The sequence below is a fragment of the Schistocerca americana genome, chromosome 8 (assembly GCF_021461395.2).
Source record: "Schistocerca americana isolate TAMUIC-IGC-003095 chromosome 8, iqSchAmer2.1, whole genome shotgun sequence".
Lineage (NCBI taxonomy): Eukaryota > Metazoa > Arthropoda > Insecta > Orthoptera > Acrididae > Schistocerca > Schistocerca americana.
The window spans coordinates 259984735-260006104 of NC_060126.1; positions in this window are offsets into that span (position 1 = coordinate 259984735).

Consider the following 21370-nt stretch of genomic DNA (forward strand, 5'->3'; position numbering starts at 1 on the left):
AGGTCGACATCGGCCCGTACTGAGGGTAACACTACGTGTCGAAAGTACACTTTCCACATAAAATCTCACGCTCGATTTCTGGCGATGATTTTTGACTCTCGGTTAAGCTAGGCGCCTCACATCCGATCCACAGTTACCAAGTGTGAAGGAGGCTTAAATGTAATTCGATCACTCACCCATGTGTGTTGGGTAGCGCACCAGAGTAGTTTACTCATCATGCCGGCCGCGGTGGTCTACCGGTTCTAGGCGCTCAGTCCGCAACCGCGCGGCTGCTACGGTCGCAGGTTCGAATCCTGCCTCGGGCATGGATGTGTGTGATGTCCTTAGGTTAGTTAGGTTTAAGTAGTTCTAAGTTCTAGGGGACTGATGACCACAGATGTTAAGTCCCACAGTGCTCAGAGCCATTTGAACCATTTGAACCATTTTTCACTCACCATCTACTGGGGGATTATTCGACCTCGGCTCGAATGTGGCTGTCAACAGTACCACAGCTGTTAAGTCCCATAGTGCTCAGAGCCATTTGAACCATTTGAACCATCTCACTCAACTAGATAGTCTTCAATACAGAGCCATTCGTACCTGCTTTAGAGCCATGCAATCGACGACCGCCAACACTCTTTTGATGGAAGCAGGGGAGATGCCCTTGAGCATTAGACACCAAATATTATCGGATAAATTCTACATCCAAGGTATGGCCTTTATGGACTGTTCTGTCTGTCAGAGCAGAGATTGCATTTACCGACTATGAGCTGCCTCCTACAGAAGAAATAAAGCTCTTACCGCTTGAACCAGCTTTGACACCTCTCATACATTCTATGCGATGCCCACGGCACTTGCCTCTTTTTGACTACCATCTTCATCTTCTCAGTTGTCATATTCCAGTCTACTATTTTAATATAAACTGTTTGGAAAGTGGATTCAGTCATCTCGTTTCAGCTCAGTGGCCTGGTCTTTTCTTTGCATTGTAAGGTGTCAGGCAAATCCAACACCTTCCATGAAAACCCTGACATGATAAGCAAATCCAATAGAATGTCACATAGCTCCGAATAAATCGTGACATTAAATTAACCAAAGTAATACGAGTAACGAGTGAGCAAATGGAATGCCACAGACTAACACAAGAATGCCTAAATGCATGTCATACCTTCCCACCGTGAGACAGACGCAGTTCCGAGGGAAGAAATGAGAACAGAAGCCGAGAGCAGAACAGTGTTAAGCGAGAAGGCCCTACAATAAGGGACGGACACCCACGTCGCCAGATAACTGCTACGACCACACCACCCGCAAGTTTTTAGCGTGAGACTTTTTCGCATCTGTTACGTTAGGACCACCCCCCAGCCCATGTTAAAAGCTAGAGCCCTCCAGTAGAACAGTATAGATCTTACGATAACATAAAAAGGGCCACACCACCCGCAAGTTTTAGCGTGAGACTTTTTCACGTCTCTGTTACATCAGGACCACCCCCCAGCCCATGTTAAAAGATAGAGCCCTCCAGAAGAACAGTATAGATCTTACGATAACGCTAAAAGGACCACACCAACTGCAAGTTTTAGCGTGAGACTTTTTCACGTCTCTGTTACGTTGCAAACTTTAAAAACATTGCCCCACCACGGAAAGTATAACGTTTCTCATTGGATAGATAGAATTTTTGTAGGCGGAGCTTAAGGTTAACATTGAGACCCTGATTGGTCAGATGAAAACACAGCCAGATAGATTTTTTTAAACCAACTTCGGTAAATTGTAGTAAGGAGAAGTTAGGAGAAAGTTGCTTCCGAGAGGGCGAGCTGGACGGAACTGCGCCAGCCGCCACCCCCTGACGAACACCGACAAGGTAATGAATGCAAGCGATGCCGCATTTTTGAGCGCATAAGGCTTCACTCAGAACTGCAGAAGTCTCATCTGTTACATCCCCTTTACGTAATACTAGTGTTAATCGTCAATTAAAGCTCATGGTGTTCACATTTGCCACTTGAAGTAAAAGTCTGAAAATCGATGATTTTTCTGTTATGTAGTTATTGAGAAGCCACATCAGCCACTGTAATTTACGACAAGTTAGATAAGTAATTAAAGATAATTGATGGTCACTGTAGACCATTTTGATAGTTTTCTCTCTTGTGAAACTTAATTTAAACCTAGATTATAGATGTGATATGGCATAGGTCATCCTTCGATCCACTGTAGAACTTGGAAACCCATTCAGGGAATATTCGTTCACATTTTTGTTGAACGCAGTTGGTTTTACCATCCTGTATTAAAACATTTCCTTTTATCAATAGTGCAATTTATAAACGATGTTTTGTGAGTACAATAAAATTTCCAATGGTAAACTTAACTGCTTTTTCGGAGTTATTTTACCAGCTAACTGAAAATAGGAAGCCTTGAACCCCTTCCACTAAATTTAGTTAGTATTAAGATTCCTTTACAGGGAGTGCAGTGGAGCTGACGGTGAAATCATTAAGTATTTGGTTATATCATCGCTAGTCTCACTGAACTCTTTTGAACTCTACATGTCATGTGTGGTCTGGCGTCTCCTTACCAGCAACAGGTCCCAGGTTCAAACTAGTCAATTCCCTAAAAAACACGCTCAGAGCGTCGTTGCGCAAAAGTGGTAGGGAGACACGACTTAGAACAAACAGACACCATGCAGAATGTTTAGAAAATGGCGACCCTGCCAGGATGGTAAAATACCCTGATTGAAGGTCGACCACATGGCTAACTAGGTCAGAAAAACATCCTGTTGAAAAATTTTCGTAATAAAAGAAAATTTTTTGAACGTTATAAATAGTCGAAAACAGTAGCTGCAGCAATATATAGTAAAAAAGTATTCAATAGGTAGACATTCTAGCAGAGACAACAGCTTAATTAAGTTATGAATTTTAATATTGTTAGAATTAAGTGTTCTCTCCAATGCAAGCGCACAGGTGGCGGATACATCGTTGACAAGTTGGTTCTGACCCAACAAGTAAGTGAATGGATTGTCAGTCTTGGTAGTGTCAAGTCGTGTGAACAAAATGTTTATCAAACGCGTGAGATCGTATGAGCGCATGTTGACTCGAAGTAGGGCGCGTGAATTGCTTTTAAAACAGAAAATAAGGGATTCGGAAACATTAGCAATGGCAGATCGAGACCTTGACCGAATTGAGGTAGAGGCCCAGCATGAAAATGTACAGAGAATAGAGGACAGTACAACAGACGATGCAGTATCGCGAGAAATAGGACATATAACGCACCATAACGAGGATAATGTACGTCAAGGCATAGAAAACATAAGTCAGCATTCGACAGAGGAGCAGGAAAGTAGAGAGACAGTCGATGAGGATTCTAACTTGCGTCTTGAATACGTAGAACCCATAGTACAAGTAAACAGAGCTCTCTCACCACAGAGTACAAGGAATGCGAGCAGAAACGTGTCACAGCACAGTTCAATGCAATCGGTTGCGAACCAACACTTGGGCGAAAACACAGAGCATAGGACGTCAGAAGAAAACGCAATAGGACCCACCAATCTGGCAGAATTATTACAATAAATTACGGAAACCATGACAAGGCAAAATAAAGACATAGCGAACCAAATTAAAATTCAGAATGCAGAAACCACGAGACAAATGCGTGAGATTAAAGAACAAAACAAAAAAAATTCAATTACACCTAAGACATATTGAAGATGAGGCAAAAGAATCTCGAGAAGTGATAGGAAACTTAATGACAGGTCACAATCAATTGAGAACAGACATTGACAAGGTACAAGCGGACGTACAAACATTGCGTAATGACATTCAGGACGAGATCAAAACATTACGTAAAAACACCCAGGGAGAAGTCAAGAAACTAGAGAAACAGATAAACGAAATTACTAGACAAGCAGCAGGTACAGCGCGTGAAGTTGTTGAAAACAGTGTGTTACACAAACGTATCACAAAAGCAGCACTGAAAAGTTATGATAACCGCATAGTCAAAATAGAAGCGCAAACGAAGCGACAATTTCAGAAATTGCGAACAGAGTTGTTGCAAACCATTGAAGAGCATAGTGAACAGGATCGAACAAGCACAGAGTCTGCAACCACACCCGTATCTGTAACAGCACCGGAAAAACAAGCAATTAACGAAGATATTACGCATTTGCGATTCCAATCACAGGCGGAAAGTAACATGCGTGACAACGGAAAGCCAGGTCGCGAAGAGTACAGTGCAATGCATTCAGCGACACGTTCACAACCGATGGAAGAAAATTATTGCGTACCACTCCAACGATACTACGCAAGGGTAGGCGAAAGTTACAGTGGACAATATCCAATGGATCTACCACAACCGGAAAGAACGGCGGGAGAAATGATCAGAAACAAAAGCGGCGAAGAATCGCGAATTTCATATGGAACTATGACGAAGTACGACAACGACCATTTCCTCACAGTCAGAAAATTTCAACACTTTCGAGAAGGAAACTCATTGCATCCACGATCTTTTATTGATCAATTCCGAGTAGGATTACCAGAACACTGGACGCTAGCACACAAATTAGACTTAATATGTGCACACATGTCAGGAACAGTCGCAGAAACCATGCAGAATGTTGCAGCGACATGCCGATCGTGCGAAGATTTCAGAGAGAAGTTTCTCTCACGATATTGGTCCAGCGAAGCACAGAACAGAGTGAAGTACGAATTATTACAGAACCCATATTTTGAAAATTCAGGAGAGAAGAGTTCCGTGAAATTTTTCGAATTAATGGCAAAGAAAAATCATTGCTTAGATGTACCGTACAGTGACGGAGAGCTGATTAAATTATGCGCGATGAAGCTACCATTGAAATACCAGCAATCATTAGTAGGTCGCGGAGGCAATGACGTCGAAGCATTTAAAGGTATTCTAAGGGAACTAGAGTTCATATTTTCGGAAGATGAAGCAAGAAAAAGGCGAAGCGCACGTGAAAACGAAAGCAAAAAGCAGTGGAATCCACAAGACACAGTACGAAGAAACAATAATTACGAACCATGTGATAACTTCGCACCAAGAAACGACAATAGATTTCAACAAAGAACCGGTTATAGATTTAGAAGCGAATATGGCAATAACTATAATTCACCCAGGAACGGCAACAACTATTACAGAGGGAATACCGACAACCGGAACGGGTACTGGAGAACCAATAGACCGACAAATTATCAACAAAGAAACCACTATCAACAAGCTGAACAAGAAAAGAGAATGCAGATAGGAGAGGTGGAGGTAAGACCACCAAACCCCGATAAACGTTCGAATTGACAGCTAAGCGCCCATGCCAAAGAGAATGACGCACCGACCCAGGACAATTGCAGCACCTTGAACAGAGAAGTAAAAATATTATCACGAGAAGAGAAGAAGGAAGAAACAAATCCGCAGGAACCAGATGAAAACGAAGACAAGAAAATAACAATATCGTGTTGGGACGAAATTAATTGGGAAAATACTGACGAGGAAGATCAATTACCAGAGGCATGCACAACGAATGTAGGAGGAAAGGACGAAGTAATGAGTATTGCAGAGCTATTTGAGATGGAAACCAGGGAAAGCGAATTCAATGAGGATAATGCACAGTCGACAGAAGTTGAAAATAAGTTACGAGTGGGCACACAACGCAACATATATAATGAAGGAAGTTACGAAGTGATAATTAGAGCATTTAGATGCGATTATGTGGAAGTAGCGACGAAGAAGGAGAAGATAGACGAGGATGAGGAAAAAGTAGAGGATGTTGAAGAAAGCGTAAATTAAGGAAGAAATAGAGAAGAGGAAATAAAAGAGAGAGAAGTAGTAATCGAAGCTTATCCTACAGAAAGTTCGAATTCACAAGGGAAATTCCTAAAAAGACTCATGTATGATTCAGTGGAGGATTCGTTGATGCAAGGAGAAGAAGAAGAACAGAACCAACCCTTTCAAATTCAACCAATTGTTAAGGCCGTGGTAAAACATATCCCAGTCAATATTGTAATTGATACCGGAAGTGAACTGACTGCGATCTCAGAAAATTTATTCATGCAGTGTAATGCCAATGAAGAATTGCCAGTTCTGAAAACACGTAAGATTAAAGTAAGAGGTCCTATTAGAAACAATGCTGCGGAAGTTACGAGACAAACAAGGTTAACTCTTTCATGGCAAGGTCAAAAGATCGAAGCCAACTCCTAGATTATACCTAAACTAACTGTAGATTTGATTATAGGTGCAGATTTTTTAAATGAGAGATGAGCGATAAAAGATATGGGGAAAGGTAGAGTAACATTCGGGAATGTCACACTTCTCTTTGAGCAAAAGCTAAAATTAGAAGAAATACCGGTTATAAACAAACAATTAAGAATGACGTGAGATAAAGAGGATGAAGAATTAGAATGGTATGCACAAAAGGGGGAATCGCCTCAACTCATGTTAGAGGTCCATAAAGAAATCGACGAAAAATTGCAAGAAGTTCAAGGTATTTCGGAACACAGTAAAAGAGAATTAGAGGGTATTTTACGAGATAAAGCAGAGGTATTTTTACCTAAGACTGGCATTATTAAACACTTTCAGTACAAGTTTGAAGATTAATTTTATTACTGGTAAATAATTAGCACAATATTTCAAGATTATGTTGCAGATAATATCGTCAGGAGAAAGAAGAATGAAGAGAGAGGAAGGTGGGAAAAAGAAAGTAGTTTCAATAAAAACCAAAAAAGAAAAAAATCACCATCAGTACCATAGATTAAGGTGAAGGAATAAAACGTAGATAATCTAACAGCATGAAATACTAAAATGTTATACACCACGACACTACACAAAAATAAAAAACGAATTTGAGGTTTCTTGTAGAAGTTAAGACTCAAAATATCTTAGAATTGTAACATGGAAAGGGTGCCGAAATTTGTAAAGCTTTTTAAGAAGGCATAAAACAATGTAGGTACTATACATATGTTAGATGATTATAAGTAAAACTTTTTGTAAGAATCATTGTAAAAACTCCAGCAAAGACCAGATGCAACAACCCACAAGTTGCAATGCGAGAAGTATCAAGAAAGAAAAGGACGTAATTAGCAAGACACGATTCCTACAAGGCAGAAGTGTCGAGAGAAGGGAAAGGACAGCGAGACCAACTGAGGGTCCTCGTTGAGTGTGCAATAAATTTACCCGCTAGGTGGAACCCTGCTGGGACGGAACACGGACCCGCACAGTAGCGGAGCCCTGCAGAGACGGGACGCTGAACGCCGAACGCCGGAAGGGTCTTCGAGCGCCCCCACTCAGTGGAGAAAGCAAGAAACGGCCCGACGAGAAGGCCGCTTGGGCAAGCCACCACTGGCAAAAAAATGTGTGTAAAAGTCACACTACCGCTATTAAACAGCACGCTGATGCACGAAACTGAAGAAAACGTCCACATAGTAGAAATGACATGCCCAAACAATTTATCAAAGTGTTACTAGGAGAAGAACTTCAAAGCGACTAGTTATCAATAAATATTTCTATATCCTGCCCAGAGAAGAACCAAGAATCAAGTAAGAAGCAGAGAAAAAGCAGGAAGAACAGAAGTTGAAGATTCGCAAGATTGAGACCAATAAAGAAGATGGGTGAAGAATAGACGACATACCTTCCCAAATCCCTATCCTATTGTAAACTAGTCATCTGCGAAGTATTACAACGAAAAACGACTGCTTTCAGCGACACATAACGATGACTTTTACGCATACAAAGCCAGTAAACCACGAGATTCTGCACTCACAGCTCCATTCCATTATGGAACCTCCACAACAGCAACCCACACTTGCAAAGCCAACAAGGAACGACGAACGAAGCTGTACATCAAATACTTGCCCACATCCATCTCGCTCAAGTCCATCACCTTCGTGCAAAAACATTCGCCAACCTCATGCTTAAACATTCATAGGATTGTGTGAATGTGAGAAATCAAATTATGTGATATAGGAATTGTGCAAAAGATACGTGTGAAAAACTAAATAAGTTAAGCACACCAGACAGCTAATAAACTACAAAATAACAATCATTGACTATGGACTTAAATAAAAAATAGACTATCGATAAAAATAAGTCATTAGTTCTGAAATGGACAGTATATAAAGAACAAAAGTAAGGCATAATAAACACTAAAACTATATGCCACTTATTTTCTCCTCATAAAAATAAAAGTATAACTATATTTTACTTATTTTCTCCTTATAAAAACAAAGAATAAAAAATTATCTTGTTGGATGTTTACCCTTTTTTTAACATTTGTACCATTTGTTAGGATAATATCTCAATACTTGTGTATGTATATTTCTTTGTCAAAGCAATTCTTGGAAATAGTTCTTATTTGTTAGTGTAACAATGTTGAAATGACTGTCTAGAAACTAAAACATTTTACTTGTACATGATATTTAGCAAATGTGTTACGAATAGATTTTACTTAATTACTACATTTATAAAAACAATATCTCTAAGAAAATCGATGTGAAAGACTCCTCACTTTCGATAACAAACTTCTTAAAAAACAAATTTCACACTTAAATAAAGAAAGAAAATAATTAAAAATTAATAATAGCATAAAAATATTCTTCTCTTGTCATTTTTCAGAATTATGTGGAAGAATATAAAAATATTAGTAATACAAACTAGCATAGAACCAGAATAACGTGGCTGAACAGTAGGCAACAAAATTTAGATAAAGCAATAATTTTTGAGTAACTTAGACAACGATTCAATCATTGCCTAACTTCAGTGCAAAAATTGAGTTCGAAGTGGGTGGTGACATGTAAGGTGTCAGGCAAATCCAACACCTTCCATGAAAACCCTGACATGATAAGCAAATCCAGTAGTATGTCACATAGCTCCGAATAAATCGTGACATTAAATTAACCAAAGTAATACGAGTAACAAGTGAGCAAATGGAATACCACAGACTAACACAACAATGCCTAAATGCATGTCATACCTTCCTACCGCAAGACAGACGCAGTTCCGAGGGGAGAAACGAGATTAGAAGCCGAGAGCAGAACAGTGTTAAGCGAGAAGGCCCTACAATAAGGGACGGACACCCACGTCGCCAGATAACCGCTACGACCACACCACCCGCAAGTTTTTAGCATGAGACTTTTTCGCGTCTCTGTTACGTTAGGACCACCCCCCAGCACATGTTAAAAGCTAGAGCCCTCCAGAAGAACAGTATAGATCTTACGATAACACAAAAAGGGCCACACCACCCGTAAGTTTTAGCGTGAGACTTTTTCGCGTCTCTGTTACATCAGGACCACCCCCCAGCCCACGTTAAAAGATGGAGCCCTCCAGAAGAACAGTATCGATCTTACAATAATGCTAAAAGGACCACACCAGTTGCAAGTTTTAGCGTGAGACTTTTTCACGTCTCTGTTACGTTGCAAACTTTAAAAACATTGCCCCACCACGAAAAGTATAACGTTCCTCATTGGATGGATAGAATTTTTGTAGGCGGAGCTTAAGGTTAACATTGAGACCCTGATTGGTCAGATGAAAACACAGCCAGATAGTTCTTTTAAACCAACTTCGGTAAATTGTAGTAAGGAGAAGTTAGGAGAAAGTTGCTTCCGAGAGGGCGAGCTGGACGGAACTGCGCCGGCCGCCGCCCCCTGACGAACAACGACAAGGTAATGAACGCACGCGATGCCGCATTTTTGAGCGCATAAGGCTTCACTCAGAACTGCAGAAGTCTCATCTGTTACATCCCCTTTACGTAATACTAGTGTCGATCGTCAATTAAAGCTCATGATGTTCACATTTGCCACTTGAAGTAAAAGTCTGAAAATCGATGATTTTTCTGTTATATAGTTATTGAGAAGCCACATCAGCCACTGTAATTTACGACAAGTTAGATAAGTAATTAAAGATAATTGAGGGTCACTGTAGACCATTTTGATAGTTTTCTCTCTTGTGAAACTTAATTTAAACCTAGATTATAGATGTGATATGGCATAGGTCATCCTTCGATCCATTCAGGGAATATTCGTTCACAGTTTTGTTGAACGCAGTTGGTTTTTACCATCCTGTATTAAAACATTTCCTTTTATCAATAGTGCAATTTATAAACGATGTTTTGTGAGTGGAATAAAATTTCCAATGGTAAACTTAACTGCTTTTTCGGCGTTATTTTACCAGCTAACTAAAAATAGGAAGCCTTGAACCCCTTCCACTAAATTTAGTTAGTATTAAGATTCCTTTACAGGGAGTGCAGTGGAGCTGACGGTGAAATCATTAAGTATTTGGTTATATCATCGCTAGTCTCACTGAACTCTTCTAAATTCTACATATCATGTGTGGTCTGACGTCTTCTTACCAGCAACAGGTCCCAGGTTCAAACTAGTCAATTCCCTAAAAAACACGCTCAGAGCGTCGTTGCGCGAAAGTGGTAGGGAGACACGATATAGAACAAACAGACACCACGCAGAATGTTTAGAGCATATACCGATAGATCCAAAATTCCGCAGACAGGGTATACAGGGTATACTGGAGTGCATTTCTCTGCCCTTAGATTTAGATCATGGAAACGTTCAACTGCCCCCAAGCGCTTCTGTTTTTACGTCGGTTACAATGGCACTTCTGGAAGCTCTTAAGTTTGTCTCTTCCACTTCTTTCCCCCAAGATATTAATTGTGTCTAACTCTCAAAGCGTCCTTCAAAATATTCAAAACAGGAGATGGAACAAAACGACTAACCGCTATATCTTGGATGTGTTTTCGGAATATATTCGCAGCACACGGATGGGTCGCATAATCCATTTACTGTGGGTGCCTTCCCTACAGTTATCGTCTGTAATGAGGAAGCTGATGCATTAGCCAAACAAGGGACATCTCTAGACACCTTCCTGAAACTGAAAGTACCTTACACAGACTACTTAAGTGAGGTCATAAGTCACGCAACCCAACGATAGCAAGGAATGTGGAACCTTTCCCAGCACACAAAAGGCGGTTTTTACGGAGTTCTCCAACCCCCGATTCCTTCACGGTCACCGAGCGAGGTGGCGCAGTGTTTAGTACACTGGACTCGCATTCGGGAGGACGACGGTTCACTCCCGCGTGCGGCCATCCTGATTTAGGTTTTCCGTGATTTCCCTAAATCGCACGAGGCAAATGCCGTGACGGTTCCTTTGAAAGGGCACGGCCGACTTCCCTCCCCGTCCTTCCCTAACCCGAACAACCCCACCAACCCTTCACGGCCGCAGTTCATGAGGACACATTTGGACTGATCCACGATTTCTTCTACCATACGACTTCGCATCAATCACGCCTCTTTTCCTCAACATCTACATCGGATCAACGTATTCGCTTCGTCAGCATGTAAGTGTGATCCTGAGTCGGAAGCTGATGTCAACCACGCCTTGTTTGTGTGTCTCAACTTTGACTGGAACGGTTGGTCTTTCTGAAGATATTTCTGAGTATGGGATACCATCTTCCTCAATTAGCGACTTCTCATTTATTTACAAAAGACATTTGTTTTTACAAAGTGATTGTTAGGTTCCTTAGAGTACTGGGCACGATCTGTAGGTTTTAAGGTACACTCCTGGAAATTGAAATAAGAACACCGTGAATTCATTGTCCCAGGAAGGGGAAACTTTATTGACACATTCCTGGGGTCAGATACATCACATGATCACACTGACTGAACCACAGGCACATAGACACAGGCAACAGAGCATGCACAATGTCGGCACTAGTACAGTGTATATCCACCTTTCGCAGCAATGCAGGCTGCTATTCTCCCATGGAGACGATTGTAGAGATGCTGGATGTAGTCCTGTGGAACGGCTTGCCATGCCATTTCCACCTGGCGCCTCAGTTGGACCAGCGCTCGTGCTGGACGTGCAGACCGCGTGAGACGACGCTTCATCCAGTCCCAAACATGCTCAATGGGGGACAGATCCGGAGATCTTGCTAGCCAGGGTAGTTGACTTACACCATCTAGAGCACGTTGGGTGGCACGGGATACATGCGGACGTGCATTGTCCTGTTGGAACAGCAAGTTCCCTTGCCGGTCTAGGAATGGTAGAACGATGGGTTCGATGACGGTTTGGATGTACCGTGCACTATTCAGTGTCCCCTCGACGATCACCAGTGGTGTACGGCCAGTGTAGGAGATCGCTCCCCACACCATGATGCCGGGTGTTGGCCCTGTGTGCCTCGGTCGTATGCAGTCCTGATCGTGACGCTCACCTGCACAGCGCCAAACACGCATACGACCATCATTGGCACCAAGGCAGAAGCGACTCTCATCGCTGAAGACGACACGTCTCCATTCGTCCCTCCATTCACGCCTGTCGCGACACCACTGGAGGCGGGCTGCACGATGTTGGGGCGTGAGCGGAAGACGGCCTAACGGTGTGCGGGACCGTAGCCCAGCTTCATGGAGACGGTTGCTAATGGTCCTCGCCGGTACCCCAGGAGCAACAGTGTCCCTAATTTGCTGGGAAGTGGCGGTGCGGTCCCCTACGGCACTGCGTAGGATCCTACGGTCTTGGCGTGCATCCGTGCGTCGCTGCGGTCCGGTCCCAGGTCGACGGGCACGTGCACCTTCCGCCGACCACTGGCGACAACATCGATGTACTGTGGAGACCTCACGCCCCACGTGTTGAGCAATTCGGCAGTACGTCCACCCGGCCTCCCGCATGCCCACTATATGCCCTCGCTCAAAGTCCGTCAACTGCACATACGGTTCACGTCCACGCTGTCGCGGCATGCTACCAGTGTTAAAGACTGCGATGGAGCTCCGTATGCCACGGCAAACTGGCTGACACTGACGGCGGCGGTGCACAAATGCTGCGCAGCTAGCGCCATTCGACGGCCAACACCGCGGTTCGTGGTGTGTCCGCTGTGCCGTGCGTGTGATCATTGCTTGTACAGCCCTCTCGCAGTGTCCGGAGCAAGTATGGTGGGTCTGACACACCGGTGTCAATGTATTCTTTTTTCCATTTCCAGGAGTGTATTTCAGGAGTGGTGTTAATTGTAACTCAACACAATTTTAACTACCTTTTAATCTAATTGTTGCAATAATATAGTAGACACAGCTGTTCAAATGGTTCAAATGGCTCTAAGCACTATGGGACTTAACATCTGAGGTCATCAGTCCCCTATACTTAGAACTACTTAAACCTAACTAACCTAAGGACACCACACACACCCATGCCCGAGCCAGGATTCGAACCCGCGACCGTAACAGCAGCAAGATTGCGGCCTGAAGCGCCTAGAACCGCTCGGTCACAATGGACAGCAGACACAGCTGTGACGGTTTGAGCGTTCTCTACTTGTAAATATGCATTTTTGTATTCTTTTATTGAATTCTGTGTACAATTTATGTGTTACTGATGGCTAAATCGAGTTGCTGCTCGGAAGGCCAAATAAATTAAAAAAATTACAATACTTCCGCAGTGTTTATTGCCTGCACAACTACCTGCCATTTGGGGGACAGACGTGCAAGTGGAGAAATGTTGAGGCGTTCGATACAGTTCCCCACAGTCGTTTAATGAACAAAGTAAGAGCATATGGACTGTCAGACCAATTGTGTGATTGGATTGAGGAGTTCCTAAAAAACAGGACGCAGCATGTCATTCTCAATGGAGAGAAGTCTTCCGAAGTAAGAGTGATTTCAGGTGTGCCGCAGGGGAGTGTCATAGGACCGTTGCTATTCACAATATACATAAATGACCTTGTGGATGACATCGGAAGTTCACCGAGGCTTTTTGCGGATGATGCTGTGGTGTATCGAGAGGTTGTAACAATGGAAAATTGTACTGAAATGCAGGAGGATCTGCAGCGAATTGACGCATGGTGCAGGGAATGGCAATTGAATCTCAATGTAGACAAGTTTAATGTGCTGCGAATACATAGAAAGATAGATCCTTTATCATTTAGCTACAAAATAGCAAGTCAGCAACTGGAAGCAGTTAATACCATAAATTATCTGGGAGTACGCATTAGGAGTGATTTAAAATGGAATGATCATATAAAGTTGATTGTTGGTAAATCAGATGCCAGACTGAGATTCATTGGAAGAATCCTAAGGAAATGCAATCCGAAAACAAAGGAAGTAGGTTACAGTACGCTTGTTCGCTCACTGCTTGAATACTGCTCAGCAGTGTGGGATCCGTAGCAGATAGGGTTGATAGAAGAGAGAGAGAAGATCCAATGGAGAGCAGTGCGCTTCGTTACAGGATCATTTAGTAATCGCGAAAGCGTTACGGAGATGATAGATAAACTCCAGTGGAAGACTCTGCAGGAGAGACGCTCAGTAGCTCGGTACGGGCTTTTGTCAAAGTTTCGAGAACATACCTTCACCGAAGAGTCAAGCAGTATATTGCTCCCTCCTACGTATATCTCGCGAAGAGACCATGAGGATAAAATCAGAGAGATTAGAGCCCACACAGAGGCATACCGACAATCCTTCTTTCCACGAACAATACGAGACTGGAATAGAAGGGAGAACCGATAGACGTACTCAAGGTACCCTCCGCCACACACCGTCAGGTGGCTTGCGGAGTATGGATGTAGATGTAGATAGATGTAGATGTAGGTTGCAGTGCCTTGCATGCCGATCGTTTTCCCGAGAAAGTTCGCACTCGTTCGTTCTTTTTCAAGGTAGTGAACGGCTGTATGCCTTATGGCAGCGTACAGACCGACAAAAGGAAACGAAGCAGACGTGTTACAGGAGAAGCTAACGAAATAATTGTACCAGCGACAGTGCACCACAACCCTCGGATAAGTGTCTAGCAATTACACCGCGATTCCGGTTTGTCCGTAGGTAGTATTGTCACAATACTGCATCGTCATAAGTATCATCCATACAACGTGTCAGTGCATCACAACTTCATGACGCCGATTTCCATAACCGGGTAGTGTTTTGCGAATGGGCATGTCAACAAATGCAAACGACCCCCACGTTCTTTCCCAAGGTACTATTTTCTGATGAATGGTTCAAATGGCTCTGAGCACTATGGAACTTAACATCTGAGGTCATCAGTCCCCTAGAACTTGGAACTACTTAAACCTAACTAACCTAAGGACATCACACACATCCGTGCCCGAGGCAGGATTCGAACCTGCGACCGTAGCAGTCGCGCGGTTCCGGACTGAAGCGTCTAGAACCGTTCGGCCACCGCAGCCGGCTTCTGATGAATCTTCATTCGCAAAGCATGGTAGCGTTAACCAGCATAACATGCATTACAGGAATGTAGACAGTCTCTACTGGTTACGGCAAGTTGACTATAATCGACTTTGGTAGGTTAAAGTGTGGTGCGGCATCATGGGAAACAAATTCATTAGTCCGTATTTTATCGATGTGCTTTAAATGGGCGAAAACATCGAATGCTTTTGGAGCACGAGCTGCCGGTACTACTGCAGGATGTTGTCCAGGGGCGTTCGACAATGTATGTGGTTTCAGCATAACGGTTGCTCAGTGCATTACACAACTGAGGCATGGGAGATATTAGACCGTGTTTACACTGGTCGGTGGATCCGCAGAGGTGGCCCTATTAGGTTGCGGTCACAGTGCCACCGAGATCGGTAGATTCCGCCGACGGCCGACATCGATCGAAGACGGCCGATCATTTCAAATCAGTGCCCCACTACGTACACTGCCACAATGTAACCGACCTCATCGTCCAAACTTACAATTTCGGACGACAACTGGTGAAATTCAAATCAGTTTTTTTTGTGGTCATAATGGCAGACACCACACGAAACATGAATTGTGAGAAACTGAAAAATATGGTCAAAGGCGGTGTTTGAGGCATCCTGAGTATGAAATCTATTATAAACGGGATACAGTCGGAGTCAATGGACTGAAATCGCAAGTTTATTGGAAATCACAAGTGGACAAAATCTTTATCAGAAATTTTGGAGTGAACTATAACATGTAAAAATAATCTGTCCAAATGACAAGGATGTTTACCTCTTGCTTGAAGTTATTGTAGTGAATCTTTTTGGATTAGGGTAGATGTCTACAAATTATTATTATTACTGCTTACTGGCATTGTTTTTGGTTCAAAATGGCTCTGAGCACTATGGGACTTAACTTCGAAGGTCATCAGTCCCCTAGAACTCAGAACTACTTAAACCTAACTAACCTAAGGACATCACACACATCCATGCCCGAGGCAGGATTCGAACCTGCGACCGTAACGGCCGCGCGGTTCCAGACTGTAGCGCCTTTAACCGCTTGGCCACCACGGCCGGCTGGCGTTGTTTTTATGGCAATACGGTGGTGATTCTGTTACATGAAGCAGTTTGCAAATGTTGTGTACATACAGGGTATGTGTTTCCATTTTTCAGTGTTTAAGGTGTTCAAAAAATGGTTCAAATGGCTCTGTGCACTATGCGACTTAACTTCTGAGGTCATCAGTCGCCTAGAACTTAGAACTAATTAAACCTAACTAACCTAAGGACATCACACACATCCATGCCCGAGGCGGGATTCGAACTTGCGACCGTAGCGGTCTCGCGGTTCCAAACTGTAGCGCCTAGTACCACATGGCCACTCCTGCCGGACAAGGTGTTCAGAGTATCTTACAGTAAACTTTATACTGAATGAGTCATTGAAGGTTAATTGATGTATGCCTGCACAACGTTAAAGAAATTCGGCAAAACAGATTTCGAAAAGGCCCCTACTTGTAGAGGTGTGGTTCGAGGTCTATTAAAAAATCCGGTACTCACATTAAAGATGCAGTTCTGGTTCAAGTAAAACTAGAAGTGACTGATACTGGTCATCTGTTGATTACATCTTTCTAATAATTAGGCCTTTACCATGTTCCGAAAAGCACAGTTTCAAAGTTCTTGTGTGATATGTTGGATGTTACTTAAGATGCTCTAAATACTAATTTAACATCTAATATTTTCACAGTTGCACCTCAAATACCTGTATTACGGAATTGTTTATTCTATACCGAATTTTGGACCTGTGCAAGTGCATTAAAAGACACTGTAATATTGTTGATTTTCTTTATTAAAAGCAATACTCAATCTGAAGTAATACTGCCCCTAGGAATATTGTTACTTCCTTTCTAAAATTCACTGGGTAAATATTTGGAGAGCTGTGAAGTGTACTAGCGTCTGATTCAAAAATGGCTCTGAGCACTATGGGACTTAACAGCTATGGTCATCAGTCCCCTAGAACTTAGAACTACTTAAACCTAACTAACCTAAGGACAGCACACAACACCCAGCCATCACGAGGCAGAGAAAATCCCTGACCCCGCCGGGAATCGAACCCGGGAACCCGGGCGTGGGAAGCGAGAACGCTACCGCACGACCACGAGATGCGGGCTAGCGTCTGATTACCTGAATATCCTGCCAGTACTACATTAATTGTCACAATTTTTAGAATAAAGTGAGCTGCTCTGAAACAATAAATCTATCTTCCATTAATTGGAATTGCTTTCATTAATTAGAATTGCTTCCTTACATGCAAATGTTATCCATGCATCATATTATAGAAACATGTACTTTCGCCACGTAAATTAACCATTATGTGCTCATAACCTCATTGACAAAAACTTTATACACGAAGTCGCACAACCTGCCAATGTAGCATAGTAAACCACACTCTGAACAACGTGTTTTGGCTAGGTCGTTAGTGTAGTTATCACTGAAACGACATACTTTCGTAATACACGCGTATAAATATGAAAAACATCAATTACAGCCCGTTAGTTTCTAAGGTGGTGGTCTCTTCTGACGCTAATCGCTGGTGAGAGAACGAAAGTGGCGTCACAAAGTTAAAGTGTTTTTAACTTCTGTGGCGTGAGTTTTTCCCTTCACCTCGTATGTTCGTAAAACTTGTCTGGTAATTCCAGTAACTGAGGGCAGAGAGTACAGTACCCGCCAAGTTCTTTTCGAGAAAGATATAGTTCATTTACTTGCATTCGGCGCCTTTTTAACAGCAAACGCCGCACTACAGAACTCATCACCAAGCACAGAGCCATCGTGGTATTTGTCCTGCTCTTGGAGGATAAAATCTAACTATTTCATACATAGAATAGATTCTAACCTAACCTAACCTTCTCAATTCTGTCAAAAACTGACGAATGAGATGGGACACACAGTGACCAAGCTGTCACCGATGTTAACGGGCAAACTTTGCCGACGGCGTCTGACGACCGCTGTCGGTGCTACTGTGAATGCAGCCTTAATTGGTCCGCTAGATCGTTGGATTTCACTTCGCCGGATCCTTTGTGTGGGGATATTTAAAGGATAAGGTGTATCAGCAAGTGCCAACAGGCCGTGAAGATATGGTCGACCGCATGAGAAACGCCTGTGTTGACACTCCTGCAGATATGCTTCTGTCCTGTGTACAGTCACTTGAAAAGCAGATCAATTACTACGTTCCAACACTTACTGTAATTGGAAAAGTAGAGTAGCGTTCGCCTCGAACCACAGCCAGGATGGCGCGACGAGTAGTCCCTTGTTCGATATGTTGGAGGAACACAACGTTGCGAATGGGGTTTCCAATTAGAAGTTATAAAATACTCTCCTCTCCTACCCACACAGCATGGGAAGACGGGTGTCACGTGCCATTGGATATTCAAGGGCCATTGAGTAGCATGTCGTAAATAATGATTGCGTACCCATTTCTGTTCCTCCGATTACAGCGCCATCTTTGACGAAACGAAGAAAATGCTTCAGGCAAAATATATGTAGATTTTGCAGTAGAATCGCAATCTGCAATAAAAAATGGAGGAAGACTCAAAACTGCCCCCCGCCACCCACGCACTGGGACGGGGGGGGGGGGGGGGGGCGGTCGAGTGTTGTATCGTTGGATATCCCCCTCTGAGACAAACAATTTAAATTATAACTTTTTTTATCCAACTTCTGGTTTTAGAGATATTTCAATGCGTTCAATTAAAATGAACACCCTGTACACTAATCATCTTGGGGTTAAAGGTCTTTTGTCCGTGTTTGCTTTAACAATATGGTTCAAATGACTCTGAGCACTATGGGACTTAACTTCTGAGGTCATCAGTCCCCTAGAACTTAGAACTACTTAAACCTACCTAACCTAAGGACATCACACACATCCATGCCCGAGGCAGGATTCGAACCTGCGACCGCAGCGATCCCGCGGTTCCAGACTGTAGCGCCTAGAACCGCTCGGCCACCACGGCCGGCTTTAACAATACATATTTATAATTTTTAGTTATGGACCGTCTGACAGAAACTGAATAGCACACAATTTTAGTGCCATACGCGTTTCGCCTTTATTTTCCGCAAGGTATCATCAGTGGCCTGGAATATGTACATATGTTTGCTATTTAATTTACATTTTTGTCACTGTACCCTTAGGTTATAAACAGTTCTGGTGGTTGATATTTCCTATTGAGTAGTAATGTTTTGAACTGTACTTACAGGTTGCGTGGACAATTTCTTACATATTACGCTCCTGTTGCATTTTGGTGTTGTTCTTCTTCCTATGAATGGCAATTTGCGGTTTTTTCCGACATTCCACAGCACTATGAACTGAACGCTTGTTTCAATGCAATGTTTTGGTTTCTGTTGCCGACTGTCAAATGTTTTTGCCAAAAATCGAATGTTGTTGCCAAACTTTCGAGTGTAATTATTGAAGTATCTGTGATCTGTTCGTGCATGCATTTGTTCATATAATTTTTTTTTGTGCTGTGTGTGTGTTTTGGTATATATATACAGGGTGTTACAAAAAGGTACGGCCAAACTTTCAGGAAACATTCCTCACACACAAAGAAAGAAAATATGTTATGTGGACATGTGTCCGGAAACGCTCACTTTCCATGTTAGAGCTCATTTTATTACTTCTCTTCAAATCACATTAATCATGGAATGGAAACACACAGCAACAGAACGTACCAGCGTGACTTCAAACACTTTGTTACAGGAAATGTTCAAAATGTCCTCCGCTAGCGAAGATACATGCATCCACCTTCCGTCGCATGGAATCCCTGATGCGCTGATGCAGCCCTGGAGAATGGTGTATTGTATCACAGCCGTCCACAATACGAGCACGAAGAGTCTCAACATTTGGTACCGGGGTTGCGTAGCCAAGAGCTTTCAAATGCCCCCATAAATGAAAGTCAAGAGGGTTGAGGTCAGGAGAGCGTGGAGGCCATGGAATTGGTCCGCCTCTACCAATCCATCGGTCACCGAATCTGTTGTTGAGAAGCGTACGAACACTTCGACTGAAATGTGCAGGAGCTCCATCGTGCATGAAACACATGTTGTGTCGTACTTGTAAAGGCACATGTTCTAGCAGCACAGGTAGAGTATCCCGTATGAAATCATGGCGGTGAATCGAGGAAGTACAGTACATACTGACGAAACTAAAATGAGCTCTAACATGGAAATTAAGCGTTTTCGGACACTTGTCCATATAACATCTTTTCTTTTTTTGTGTGTGAGGAATGTTTCCTGAAAGTTTGGTCGTACCTTTCTGTAACACCCTATATATATATATATATATATAGGGTGAGTCACCTAACATTACTGCTGGATATATTTCGTAAACCACATCAAATACTGACGAATCGATTCCACAGACCGAACGTGAGGAGAGGGGCTAGTGTAATTGGTTAATACAAACCATAAAAAAATGCACGCAAGTATGTTTTTTAACACAAACCTACGTTTTTTTAAATGGAACCCCGTTAGTTTTGTTAGCACATCTGAACATATAAACAAATACGTAATCAGTGCCGTTTGTTGCATTGTAAAATGTTAATTACATCCGGAGATATTGTAACCTAAAGTTGACGCTTGAGTACCACTCCTCCGCTGTTCGATCGTGTGTATCGGAGAGCACCGAATTACGTAGGGTCCAAAGGGAACGGTGATGGACTTTAGGTACAGAAGAGACTGGAACAGCACATTACGTCCACATGCTATCACCTTTTTGTTGGTCTTTTTCTCTGACGCACATGTACATTACCATGAGGGGTGAGGTACACGTACATACGTGGTTTCCGTTTTCAATTACGGAGTGGAATAGAGTGTGTCCCGACATGTCAGGCCAATAGATGTTCAATGTGGTGGCCATCATCTCTGGCGTAATGAATGTCGTACACGCCGCAGTACATCTGGTGTAATGTCGCCGCAGGCTGCCACAATACGTTGTTTCATATCCTGTGGGGTTGTAGGCACATCACGGTACACATTCTCCTTTAATGAACCCCACAGAAAGAAGTCCAGAGGTGTAAGATCGGGAGAACGGGCTGGCCAATTTATGCATCCTCCACGTCCTATGAAACGCCCGTCGAATATCCTGTCAAGGGTCAGCCTAGTGTTAATTGCGGAATGTGCAGGTGCACCATCATGCTGATACCACATACGTCGACGCGTTTCCAGTGGGACATTTTCGAGCAACGTTGGCAGATCATTCTGTAGAAACGCGATTTT